The 13955-nt window shown below is 44.4% G+C and overlaps 1 long non-coding RNA gene across 2 annotated transcripts in view; it reads left to right on the top strand.

Moving 5' to 3' along the window:
* LOC131280547 (uncharacterized) overlaps window positions 1-10945 on the top strand; it is a 91640-nt gene extending 80695 nt beyond the window's left edge. For both annotated transcript variants that reach the window (XR_009188156.1, XR_009188158.1), the window contains exons 4-5: window positions 4140-4290; window positions 10623-10945. This is a non-coding gene — a long non-coding RNA (uncharacterized lncRNA). The remainder of the gene's footprint in view (window positions 1-4139; window positions 4291-10622) is intronic.
* The last annotated feature ends 3010 nt before the right edge of the window (window positions 10946-13955 follow it).

Here is a 13955-nt window from a genome sequence, read left to right as displayed (position 1 = left end):
ACTCTCCTGTATCCTTTGAGTTCACCCTCAGTAACTAGTAGATGGGCTGTTTCCAGCAGACCCCCTGCTGGGGTGTCTGCTGATTGATTGGGGTTCAGGATTGATGGAATGAAGAAGCACTACACAGACTATGAAGGGCAAGTCCATCATGTCCAAGAAAAATGCCTAGAACCTACCATGTCCTCCAGTGGATAGTCTGAAAGCCAAGAGTATGTTGGTGTATTACTGCGTGAGATAAAATGAAGAGAGGTAGTGTGAGCCCAGATTCAACTCTCCCCTGCAGAGGGGCTTTCAGGGGTTGCTCATGGCCCCACAATGCCAGAGTTGTGCAAAGGCAGGAGAGGTTGATTTTGTCATCTGGAATATTCCCTAAGGGTCTGTGTTTCTCCTGTACCCTGGACAGCTCTTCTTTGAAGTAATGAGTAGCTCTGTGGACACCTGTAGGGTCCAGCAGCTGAGAGCAGAGTGTGTAGCTTTGCTGACCAAGGACTGCGTTTTAACCAGAGGAGCCTGCCAAGGGCTGCAAAACTTGGCTAGCGATAGTAGCCATACTGACTCACAGCTATAGCTCAGCCATCCCAGTCCAAGATGCCTGCCAAGGACAGTTCTAGCTGTCATCTACATCCATCAGCCTGTATGCTCAAAACCAATGAAGATATGCTGTGTGGACACATATTAGGGAGAAGAATATAGGACATCAGACCTACAGCTGTACAGGAACAGCAGGACTGACTGTAAGGTTGTCTCAGTAACACCAAGCCCATAGTTCAAGGCCAGGGTTTGTGCTTGTGGAAGTCAAGAAGATGCACCTCAGGGATAATGTCAAAGAGAAGGTGAGGGGAAGGTCAAGATCACTGAATCAAAGTGCAGGTGCAGGGCAGGTGCAAGGGACCTCAAGATTTTCGAGTCCAGGAATGTGAACTATGGTGAGGTGGAGACCAAGGACCCAAGGATAAGTGCAGGGGACCTCAACATTACTGAGTGCCAGGGCAGGACCTGCTGCAGGTGGAGGGAGCGTTTGGAACCATGGAGTCCAGCTTCTCTAGTCAAGCAGGTGAAAGGGGGACCCAGCCACATGGATTCCAGGGGCCAGGATTTTATCAGTGCCAGGGGAGTTTAGGAAGACTGAGTCCAAGGCAAGATTCAGGAGAAACTGAGGTCCATGGAACCAAGGGCTCAGAAACAAAGTAGTCGGAAACCAGAAGCATTCATGCCAGGGATGAAATTTTGAAAATCCAGTCGGGAGATGTCATCAAATCACAACTTACAGATTTTTAGGCATACTTGTGCAGCATCTGAATTTTTCTGGAAATTTAGGAATTATCATGAAATATATGGTCCTGTCCTTTAGTCAAATCATCCAATTAGAAATGGGATAAAAGACACAAAACCATAATCACACTTACATATATACCAATGTACTGCCACATAAACACGTAAGAATGTAGACATTAGGATCCATAAATGATATATGTTCATTGCCATAAACCACTAACACAATCACATGCTAACCCACACTCAGCCATTCGAGCCACCCCAGGCTAACACGTATACTAAGATTCATGTACACTACTACACCCAAGTTAATCCACACTCTTTCCCACTTAGACACACACAGACACAAAGACATCATTTCCCAGAGTAAAACATAGCTACCCACATGCTAATGCAAACACATGAACCCATGAAAATGTGCATAGCATAACCTGTGTTACGTACATATTGATATAGAATATCAAACACATTATCACATATACTTAGGTTAGCACCTGCAAACATACCCGCACATATTAGAAAGGTAGACGCTATTGGTAAGTTGTTTTCTCTCTAAGGAGAAGAAATAATCAGGCTAATTCAAGAAGGTCCTACTTAAGCTCTCTCTGCCCTGGTTCATCAGATGGGCATCAGTGATTCATGGATCCTTCACTCCACCTAGTGGCCATCCCCATTGTGCCAGCTGTGGGGGGGCATTGGTGCCTGGAATCCCACTACATTTCTCTCACAGTGATTCTTAAACAGTGATACACTGCTCTTTCCAAGACAGTCCTGGAGCTCAGCTGAAACAGGAGCTGGTTCTTTGGCGTATCTCTGGCATCGATATTCTGCTCTGGTAGAAAGGTTTGGAGTAGGCAGTAGAAGTGAATGCAGTGCCACTCTTCCACCGTGATGGTGTTCTCAGGACTGAAGGATCCAGACTTAGTTGGAACACTGGGCTGTGATGAAGAACCTACCAAAATATGAGGTGACAAAAGGGTCTTCGAGGGTTTCACCTGATGTGGGCCTGACACCCCCTGCTGTACCTGACATAGGACACATGAGGACACGGTTAACCACAGTAAGTGAGATGAAACCTCACCATTCATCCATCCCCACCAATCCCTAAGACACTTGTGAACTCCAAGATTTCCAAGTCCATGAGGTGATCTCCCTGAGGACACACCCAGTTCACAGAGAAGAGAGTCATAAACTTTCCAATTCTGAATCTGTCCTTACCCTGGAAGCAGGGGTCCTCGTGTGCATGTGGGAGAGCCCTTCTTCTAAGCTATGGGGAAGCTCAGTAGGGACATTGTTCCCCATGGGCTGACAAGGATATGTACCCACAGTGGGCATATACCAGACTAACAGAGGCCTTCTGCTTCAGAAGGTGCCCTTCCTGTAAGTTCTTAATTATATACTTCCAGATTACAAACATAAAGAACAGCAGTACACTCATTTTGAGAGGCCCAGATGGATCACATGTGTGCCTATGAAAAATGATTTAAACATCAAAGACAAACACACATAGAATAACACATATTTACTGTACACTAGAAAATAAAATGACCACTGAGAAGGTAACACCTGAGGATTGGTCCACCAGGGCAATGTATTAGGCTGAATATGTAGCACCAAATATATCTAGGTTCTTAAACAAGACACTTGCGAATGATGGCTGATATGCATGAGGGTCTTTGCAGGTATGATTCAAGATTTTGAGATGAGAATTCCTGGAGTTTTCAGTGGGCCCTATACACATTGACAGGTGTCCTTGAGGACGAGAGGGATATTAGGTAGCAGGACAATAACAAGACAATATAACTACTGAAGTAGACTGATCACATCAGTTTTCAACATGGCCAAGAGGCCATGAGTGAGCGAGTTCAAGAAACCCTACTCTAGAATCTGAAACTAGATTCTCTCCTAGGGTCTGTAGAGGAGATGCATTCCTATAAATACCATGATTTGGCACAATGAATCCTATTTCATACTTAAATACGAGAATTCTAAGGATGGTAATACATGTTGCTTTGATTCCCAAATTTATCCTCTTCGAAACAGCCATAGGAATCTCATGCCTCCAAGGAGGTGTATGTCCATCAGGACAACCCTAGTAACAGATCTGTGGCCCATGGATATGTCTGTGTTCAGGTATTTCTGTCAAGGAAAGGACTGAAGGAGGGGGTGCTGATCAGGACTGTGCTTGAACCGAGCCCGCCTGTGAGCCCCTGGCTGGGAGGCCAGTTACTAATGATTTCCCTGTCAGAGCCTTAGGGCTTTGGAGATTGGAAATGAGCTGGAAACAGAAAAACTGTCTTGGTTTTAATAATGGCTAGCTTCCCTTCTAGTTCATTTATTTAAAATTCACATACAAAAGTTGTGAGGAGGATTGGCTGCCCTTATTGGGGAATGGTGAAAACAAGACTGAGATGCATTGTTTGTAGCAGAGCACACTGACTGCAGAGCTCTGGAGAAAAGGTGGGTTTCCCTTGCAAACAGATGTGTAAAACACAAGATGGAATTTGAGGGGTACTAGTAGATTCATCCCCATGTTGATTATTGATGACCATGCTTTCCAGCACATGATATTTTCCAGATACATGAAAATTCTATTTTTAACACATTGGGAAGAGCCAAAATATTCTGAAATACAGTTGGCCAGTTAACACCACCACCAGTTATTTCCGAGTATTCTCATTTTTCACACTCTCACTAATCCATATTTTGTTAATACGAAAAAAAAATAAAGACTTATAGCTGTATTAGTCAGCCAACGGGGTGCTGATGCAAAGTGCCAGAACTCTGTTGCCTTTAAAATGTATTCATTTGGGTAAAAGTTTACAGTTACAAGGCCCTAAGAGTCCTACTCATTGTTTTCTCAGGAGAGTCAGTTGCCCGGAGTGGAAGCCGTAGGGAGGAGACCTCTGCCTGGGCTCCCAGGGCTTCCTGCCTCAGTCTCTGTCATAGGGCTGGTTCCTTCCAGGCCTGCTCAGCTGCTCAGCTGCTCTGTTGTCTTCAGCTGCAAAGTGACAGGTGAGTGACTCTTCTCTCCCCATGGCCACAGGATGAAACAAAACAGAGCTCTCTCCTCTTCCGTGTATCTTCTTAAGTAAAGACTTTTGTATCAGTCCACCAAGGGGACAGCTCTCAGTATAACCTACCTGTCTGCCTCTCCCATTTCCCCTAGAATACTTTCTTCCATTTGTATGTTACATTTATTAGAATTGATGAATATTGGCGCACTGCTACTTCTATGCTCTATAGTTTTCATTTTAGTTTACACTTTTCCGCATACAATTTTATAGATATTGGCAGAATGTATAATGGCCCATAACCATCATAACAATGTCATGCAGAAAAATTCAGTTGCCCTAAAAATATTCTGATTTCCACCTTCTTTTCTCTCCCCCTCCCAAAAGAAAGTCTGGTAACCACTTCCTTTAAATCAGCATTAAAATGTTTTCTGTTATTTGAATGATACAAGATCTACTTTGGTCCCTGGTTGCATCCTTACTTATGTTTATTCATTCCTCTATCTTGAGTGTGAAATTGTGATGCTTGCTCTCCTTCAGATAGCATGGAGACTTAGATCTTATAGGGCAGATGAAGGAAATGTTTTGTTTGCAGTTGTAGATACTCCTTGTCTTTTGGGATCATTTTATTAGTTGCTCTGGGCAAATACAATGATCTGGAGAGTAGGTGTTCTTGCACCTCTGCTGAGATTCAGGGCTCAAGCAGGATATGAAAAGCCTGAAGATTTAAGTCTCTACCTTGCCCATTTTCAGTTGGTGTAATGGGTAGACTTTGTCAACTCAATCAGGTGAAGTGTGCATTTGTTTGGTCAAGAAAGCACTGAGCTGGGAAATGGACTTTGGCCCAGTGGTTAGGGCGTCCGTCTACCATATGGGAGGTCCGCAGTTCAAACCCTGGGCCTCCTTGACCCGTGTGGAGCTGGCCATGCGCAGTGCTGATGCGCGCAAGGAGTGCCATGCCACGCAAGGGTGTCCCCCGCGTGGGGGAGCCCCACGCGCAAGGAGTGCGCCCGTGAGGAGAGCCGCCCAGCGTGAAAAGAAGGAGCAGCCTGCCCAGGAATGGCGCCGCCCACACTTCCCGTGCCGCTGACGACAACAGAAGCAGACAAAGAAACAAGAGGCAGCAAATAGACACCAAGAACAGACAACCAGGGGAGGGGGGAAATTAAATAAATAAATAAATCTTTAAAAAAAAAAGAAAAAAAAAAAAAAAAGAAAGCACTGAGCTAATTTCTATACAAGGGTCTTTCCTGGACTTTAATCAGTGAGTTGATGGCATAGATGGCAGAATTCTTCTACAATCAATGAGGAGATTGCTGTCAGCAATGAGTGACCTCTCATCCTTTTGTTTGAAATTCTTAAAAGGAGAATGATCTCATCATTCAGAAAGAGAATCCCCATCTCTATATAAGATAGCTAGCTTCTCCAGTGGGAGTTGTAAAGCTGACTCTGCCCTCTGATTATTTTCAAGGACCTTAAGAACCCTCTGTTTCCACTAATCAAGAGGCTACTGACAGTTCATGGCATTGTTACCAGATTTTGTCTAGGTTCTTGACTGAGCTGCAGAAGTGAATTTCAAGAGCACATCGAGGGGAAAAAAGAAGAGCACATCTGTTGAGTTAGGCCAGTAATTTATTCAGGTCGGGTGGGAAGAGAAATGGGAGAAAATGACGGATCACAGGTCCCAGGTAGAGAGAAAGATGCTGAGAAATGATCAAGCAGGCTGAGTTACAGACTACAATTTCCCATTATAGTTTATAAGTGTCCAGGTTTGACTTGCATGTTGATCCATGTGGTAGAACTCAGCGGGAGAAGGGTGCAGAAGGCAGAAGCAGGGCAACCCAGCACTGGGACTGAGACAGGGTGAAGGCAAGAGCGCAGGAGAGCTTGGTGCTTGCGTTCAAACTATAAATTATTCCACACTTTGCTAACGGCAGGGTATGTGTTGCAGCTGCTTGTTGTTTTGATTGATTTCCTCTCCCATCAATCCCCCAGGAGGGCCCAATTATTAAGTCCTTGTGGAATATCCTGGGCTTCTCCTGGCTTGTGGAGGAAATTGTCTTCTGGATGCCAGAACTGTTTGAGGGGTCCCACAGCCATCTTGAGGTTACTGATGTCCCTCTGGACTCTTTGCCAGGTTCCAGATCTGACTCTTGACTTCCTGTCTTACTAGCTGGCTTCAGCATGTGTTGGCAATAGTGATCCAGAATATCACCCCATGGTATGACTCTTTCAATGTTCATAAGAGGCAGGGATCTGGACTAGCATGTTTTTAACCCCTTACGTATTTTGTGGAGAAAGAAGGTTTTGTTCTTGAAGCTACAGTTTTGAGATGTCTGAAAAGAAATTTGGGTCAGGATGAATTTATTGATTTGGGCCTGTTTGAGAAAAAAGTGGCATTCACTTGGGCTCAGAAACTGAGGCTTGCAGGTAGGCAGAAGGGGCTCCCAGGGCCCATAGCAAAGGCAAAAGGGAAAGTCATGATGTCTTCCACCTTCCTCAGTGTCAGTCTAGGTTCTGCCCACATCTGATGGGCGTGTCTCTAAGAATATAGCTTTTGATTTTCAGAGTAGGGAGGGAGCCAGAAACTTGAAGCTGGAGGTGAGATGAGAGAGGGAGCCCAGGACGCTGGCTGGAAGGCCCTTCCCTGCCTCCACTCCCTGGTCCTGGGAAGAGCTTCAGCTCGTTGGTCCTGATCCCACTCAGTCCAGCCCCCTCCTGGGCTCCCTGAAGGGCAGAACTCGTTCTGGCCTCATATTATCTCCCTCACTGCCTTTGCCTTCTCTCCGTAGGACTACTGAGCTCTCAATCTCAGGTTTTTCTGTCATAGAGTCACATTCATTAGGTTTTCTTGGGAAGGGCACTCAGCTTTCAACTGTCCCATTGAGTACCCATGACTCTTGATGAAACACTTTGTGCTTCACTTCTGTATGTGATTTCAGCATTTTCCAAGAGAGAGGAACTCACTTGGCCTGCGTCCATGCAAATGCACAGACCGCAGGACCCTGGGACCCATTCTCTATTTCCATATCTCTGTGTGTACATATAAAATATGGCTTGAAGAGCTACAGATCAATACCAACAAGAAATTCCAAGGCATTCAGATTAGTTGGTCTTTTGTGCATTAGTGATATTACTCCATGATAAAACATAATTTATTTTAATATTGTTATCACTTAGAGTTACTACTTACACAGATAATAATGATATTAATGAGAAAAACCCATTTGGTACAATGAAGGACAGGAATGGAGTAGTTTCTGTATGTCAATCCCATCATTTTGCATGTGAGTATCACTGTGTGAGACAGGCAGGTCTTAGAGGCTTTGAAGTTGGGTGAGCTGAAACTCCTGAATCCAGCATAGATTTCCAACAAGTAGATGGGGTGGAGACAGAGGAAAAGGTTGAGTCATAAAGCCAATTTATAAAGCAGATGCTAGTGTGTTAGCAGTGGGCTTTTAGAATGGACTTTCTGGATAGGGGAAGCTGGGTGAGATGACCTGGGTGGACTGCAAGGGGGTGGCACATGGAATGGGGAAGGGGATTGAGAGGCTATGACAGAAACAAGGCAGGCGTGTTTTCCTGGAGCCAAGACAGAATTTGTCTTAGTCGAGAGGGTGGTGGCAGTGGCCATGCAGTCACTGGGAAGGGGCCCAGGGGGAGGGGAGCCCAGGAGTGAGAGTCAAGAGAGGAAGGACCATGGGTTTGGGGATCCCTGTGCTAATTCTGGGGGGAGCAGTTTCAGAAGCAGGTTCTTACATCCACTTGCCTGGGTGTCATGAAGTTACTGAGTATGTATCGATCAGAGTGAGAAAGGTGATGTGGGGTGTTCCTCGGAGAGGAAACAGGGCCCTGCCAGTAACCCCTCCTCCTCATCCCACTCTTCCATCTGTCCTCCCTGACCTGTAGCCCGGATGTCAGCACCCTTGTCCTGCACTGGGAGCCAGGCCCAATGCATAGAATTCTCAGGAATTCTTCCTCCGACTTATATTTAAACCAAGTAAGTCATAATAGAGATTTATGTAGCATAAAAGTTACATTTCTGAGGATATGAACTGCCCAATTCGGTGCACCAGCAGAGATGCTTTCTCACATTGTCAACCCCTGGTGATCCTCAGGTCCTGCCCGATGGCACAGCCAGCTGCCTGTCTCTTCCGAGAGCCCTGCCTTCCCCTCTAGAATCTACTGTGTCCTGGAGATGTGCTGTGGGCAACCAGTCACAGGGCTTGTCTCATAAAATAATCAGAGAAGGAAATGAAGAGCTGCTTTATGGCTATTTGCATTTCTTTCTTTTTTGTCAATTATGGTAAAATATACATGATTTAGTTTAAAAGGGTTTGAATCAGGGAAAAAAGGGAAATTATATGGCACACTTGTTCTATGACACCTGCAATTTCTAAAAGTATAAAGATAGTTTTATTAAATATAAGGACAGTACAGGTACAAATGAACACCTGACTTCTTCTAAAAGGTGACATTGTGATAAAATATATACATATATACACATAATGGTTAAGGGTGGCTTGCTTGTTTCACCGTGGTACAGTCGTTTCTGGCTTGATTGCTCGTTGCTTTAGAGTCTTTCAGTTCAACTGCAGCGGTGTTGTCAGGTGGCATGGCAGAGCTGTAAATGTGGGCAACACATCTGAGTTGGGTTTCAAAAGAAGATTTCAGGCCCACCAGTTCCGAGTCTAGGAAGGCTGATTAGAGGCACCGCTGCAGAGCAGGGAGCTAAGAATGAATTCTCAGGTGCTCTTGTACTGGTTTTGTATGCTGCTGTATAATTAAAATGTGGTGGCACATTTGTGGCTCGTTGTTTCCTTCCTGGTGGATCTTGGAGATTCATATCATGAGAAGAAATTTTGGTGGTGGCACAGATGGATGAGACTCTGTTTGTAGAAATTTCAGAAAATGTTCTGAGAAAGAACTATTAAGTACATGCTGTCGACTAGGTTTCAGAGATGTATTGGGAACACTCTTTGATCTTCCTCCAAGCCACCCACTCATCCACCTAGTAACTGCACCCTGGCCGTCAGTGAACAACTCTTCCGTTTCCTCCTTTTTCATACCCAGACTGCTTCCCATTAATCTTAATACCTCACGACACTTGGTTTTTGATGTCTGAAAGTATCTAATAAAGAGCTTTCTCATTAGGACTTTGTCCACTTTTCCTTCTGTGCTCTGTAGTACATTCATCAGTTTCTTTTGTACCTCATCCAGCATTTGTTGTTGGCATGCATTTTGTTTTTTAAGATTTTTAACTTGTTCCTCCTTCCCATCTACTTGTTCTCTCAGTCTCGATGCTGAGTCTAATGCAGCATTCGCCTCATCCAAACGTTCCTGTAGTGATGAAAGTTTTCCTGCCAGATTTTCTGCCTTTGTCTTCCATTCCCTTACAAGGTGGTTTTGCTTTGGTAGTTCGGCAGAATACATAGCTTTTTCCTCTTGCTGGAAACGGTCTAGTACCCCCTGCAGGTTGGCTAGGGAGAGAGCATACTGCTTTACTTGTTCTTGTGAGATGGAAAGCTGTTGTGCAGTTTCATCCCTCTGTGTGGAGACTGCATTCAGTTGGACCTGCAATGATGCTACCTGCAAACTGGCTTGACACTTTGCGTCCGTCATTGCATCAGGGGATGAAAGTAGCTTGTCTTCCAGTGCTGTGACTTTCTTTCTTAGGCTGTTCTCCCTGTCTTCTGCAGCCAAAGCTTCACGAGTAGAAGATTCTTCTGATTGTAAAACATGCTTATGCAGGCTCTCTAGCTCCCGGTTTAAGTGTAATTCCTTGTTATGTAAATGTTGTAGCTCATTCTGCAGGGCACAGTTTTCCATTTGTTTCTATTTCAGGGCCAACAGGACTTGATCTCTCTCCTGTTGAAACACAGCTGCCTTCTCCTGCATGGATTTCACTACATTTAAAAGCTGATCTAACTCCCCAGTCTTGTCCTGTTCCTTTCCTTTGAGTAGTTGTTCCAAAACAAGAGCCTTCTCCTTCATTGCCTGGCACTCAAACTCCCTTTCTTACTGCATCATCGACATCATGGTATTAGCCTCTTTTAATGCTTGATGTTCTGTTTCTTTTACCCTAGATGTTTCTGCTATTTTTTCATTTTCCTCTTTCAGTTTAGAAATGTCCGTTTCTAAAATTGATATTCTCTCCTTCAGGTTTGTTACTGCCTGCCTTAAAAGTTCATTTTCATTCACTTTATTAGTGAAATTTTCATTTAACGAAAGTTACTTGGCACTTTTTGCTTCGATTAAGAGGTCTTTTTCCTTACGTAACTTTTTAAAAACATCTTGTTTGTCCTTTATCTCCTTAACTTCTGGATCATTTAGTTCATGCCGAGTGCCTGTGTGGTGAAGAAGTGCCCACGCAAGTGAGTCATGCAGCAAGATGATGATGCAACAACAATGAAAAGTGAGTGAATCCAGAATCTGTACTGTTCTGGTTTCTCTTAGAGTAATGCCCAGTTGCCCAAATGAAAACTCTCTGAGAATTGGACCTTGCTGTGCACTCTGCTCAGATGCTTTTCTCTTGGTGCTTTAGAAGAACAGATGGGATATGGTGGTCAAGTCAAAGCTCTCTAAGCAAGTGTGGGGACACTTGTGGAAGGGCACATGCTTTGCTTGTGCATACATCTCTCAAGCCCATTTTGCTTTGTGATTCCAAAATTCTTAATTGATGGAGGAAAAATGTTGCTGGGATAAAGACCCCTGCAAGGTAGTTTATAATCTGCTGCTGCTTTTTGTGGATGTCCTTTTCAAAAAGGGGTCAGTTTGAAGATGCCCCCACTTGACACTCTCCTCTTCTAGGAAATTGTATATGTCAAATATACTGTACACATTTAGATAACCTTATCTGAAGTCAATGGAAAGAGAAAGAAACAAAAAAGGTAACATTTATATCTTAGACACAGAATAGCAACCCGACCGCAGCATCAGATGGGTCCAGCTCATCTTCCTGGTCATTAGGAAGCTACACCATCATTTACTATTTGGGAGCTTGGAGGACACAGAGTATCTCTGATGCATTAGTGTTTAACCATGAATTGCTCAGGGAATATTCAACCTTGGACAAAAGGGTAGACTGTTTGGAGTTTTCAGATTAATTCTGTGCTAAGTCATTTCCCTCATATCTCTTTAGAGTCAGATGAGGAAAGGCACTGGGGGCCGTGCTGGGGCTCCCAGGGTACAGAACAAAGGCAAAAGGGAAAGTCATGGTGTCTTCCACCTTCCTCAGTGTCACTCTAGGCTCTGCTGTCATCTGATAGGCATTTTCTCTAAGAATATAACTTATGATTTTCAAAGCCAGGAAAGGAACCAGAAAGTTGAAGCTGGAGGTGAGATGAGAGAGGAAGTCCAGGAACCTGGCAGTAAGGCCCTTCCCTGCCTCCACTCCCCGCTCCTGGGAAGAGCTTCAGCTCGTTGGTCCTGATCCCACTCAGTCCAGCCCCCTCCTGGGCTCCCTGAAGGGCAGACCTGGTTCTGGCCTCACAGTCCCTCCCTCATTGCCTTTGCCTTCTCTCCTTATGACTACTGACCCTCAGGTCTTAGGTGTTTCTGTCATAGAGTCACGTTCATTAGGTTTTCTTGGGAAGGGCACTCAATTTCCAGGGAAGAGTACCCATGACTCTTGATGAAACACTTTGTGCTCCACTTGTTTATGTGATGTCAGCATTTTCCAAGGGAGAGGAACCACTTGGGCTGTATGTCAGCACATGCAAAGACACAGGACCCTGGGACTCATTCTCTATCTCCATATCTCTGTGTGTACATATAAAATGTGGTCAGAGGAAAAAAAATATGGTCAGAGGAGATATAGATCAATACCAAGCAAAAATTCCAAAACATTCAAATTAATTCATCGTTGTAGGTCATTGATATTACTCCATGGTAGAACACATGATTTATTTTAATGTTCTCATCACTTAGAATTTCTACTTAAACAGTAAAAATATTAATAATAAATGACAGAAGCCGATTCTGTGCAGTGTGAAGGGTAGGAATGGCATAGTTTAAGTATGTCAGTCCCGTAATTTTGCATGTGAGTATACTGTGTGAGACAGGAAGCTCTTAGAGGCTATCAAGTTGGGTGAACTGAAACTCCTGAATCAGGCATAGGTTTCCCACAAGCAGATCGGGTGTAGAGGGACGAACAGCTGGAGACATGAACCCAATTTATTAAGCAGGTCCTAGTGTGTCAGCATTGGACTTTCGGAATGGGTTTTCTGGATTCGGGGAAATGGGTGAGATGACCATAGGTGGACTTCAAGGGTCTGGCACATGGAATGGGAAAGGGGATTGAGAGACTCTGGAGGCACTGATGAGGAGACAGGAGATATGATGTCCACAAGACAGTCATGTCTTCCTGGAGCCAAAGTAAACAATGTCTTGGTGGTCAGGGTGGTGGCAGAGGCCGTGCAGTCACTGGAAAGGGGCCCGGGGGAGGGAGCATGGGACAGAGAGGAAGGATTATGGGTTTGGGGATCCCTGTGCTAATTCTGGAAGGAGCAGTTGAGGAAGCACATTCTTACAGCCACTTGCCTGGACTTCATGAAGGCCCTGTACATATATCGATCAGAGTGAAGAAAGTGATGTGGGGTGTTCCTAGGAGAGGAAATACTGGGCCCTGTCAGGAGCCCCTCCTTCTCATCTCACTCTCCCCATCTGTATTCCCTGACCTGTAGCCTGGATATCAGCGCCTTGTCCTGCACTGGGAGCCAGTCCCAATGCATAGATGCAGGAATTCTCCCTCACACATTAAGTTAAATCAAGTAAATCATAATGGAGATTCATTTAGTGTGAAAACTTACAGCGCTGAGGCTGTGAAGTGTGCAAATGAAAGCACCAGCAGAGATGCTTTCTCACCAGGGTCAGCACTGGTGACCCTCAGGTCCTGCCCCGTGGCACAGCTGGCTGCCTGTCCCTGCCGAGATCCCTGCCTTACCCTCCCCAGAGTCCACTCTCTCCTGAGGCTCAGCTCTGGGTAACTAGCCACAGGTTTCATCTCTTAACAAAATCAGAGAAGAAAATAAAGAACCGTTACATGGCTATTTGCATTTCTTTCTTTTTCCCTTTTATATATTATGATAAAAGATCAATGTTTTAATTTAAATGGGTTCAATTCAGAGAAGAAAAAGCATATTATATAGCAAATACTTTTCCTATATCATGTGTAATTTCTAAAAGTACTTTAAGGATGTTTTTATTGAACATAAGGAAAGTACAACTACAAACAAATACGTGACTTCTTCCAAAAGGCCACATTGTGATAAAACATAAACACCTAATGTTCAAGGTTGGTTTGCTTGTTTCAAAGTGCTATATTTTTTCTAGCTTGAGAATCACCTCTTGCTTTAAAAAGTCTTTCAATGTAGCTCCAACATTGTTGTCAGTTAACATGGCAAAGGGGTATATATGGGCAACTCATCTGAAATGGCTTTTAAAAGAAGATTCCCAGGCCCACCACTTCCAAGTCCAGCTAGGTTGATAAGAGGCACAGCTGCAGACCCTAGGTAACACTGGACTCCCATCTGCTCTTCTGGTTCTGGTCTCTGCTGTATCTTTAAAACATGGTGCTACATTTATGGCTAGTTTTGTCTTTCCTGGTGAATCTAGAGGTTTCATGGCATGAACAGAAAGTTTTGGTGCTGGGACAGATGTGTGAGA

Source organism: Dasypus novemcinctus, chromosome 12 (assembly GCF_030445035.2).
Source record: "Dasypus novemcinctus isolate mDasNov1 chromosome 12, mDasNov1.1.hap2, whole genome shotgun sequence".
Taxonomy (NCBI): domain Eukaryota; kingdom Metazoa; phylum Chordata; class Mammalia; order Cingulata; family Dasypodidae; genus Dasypus; species Dasypus novemcinctus.
The sequence above is the reverse complement of the archived record's forward strand: the minus strand, read 5'-3'. Positions and strand labels throughout refer to the sequence as shown.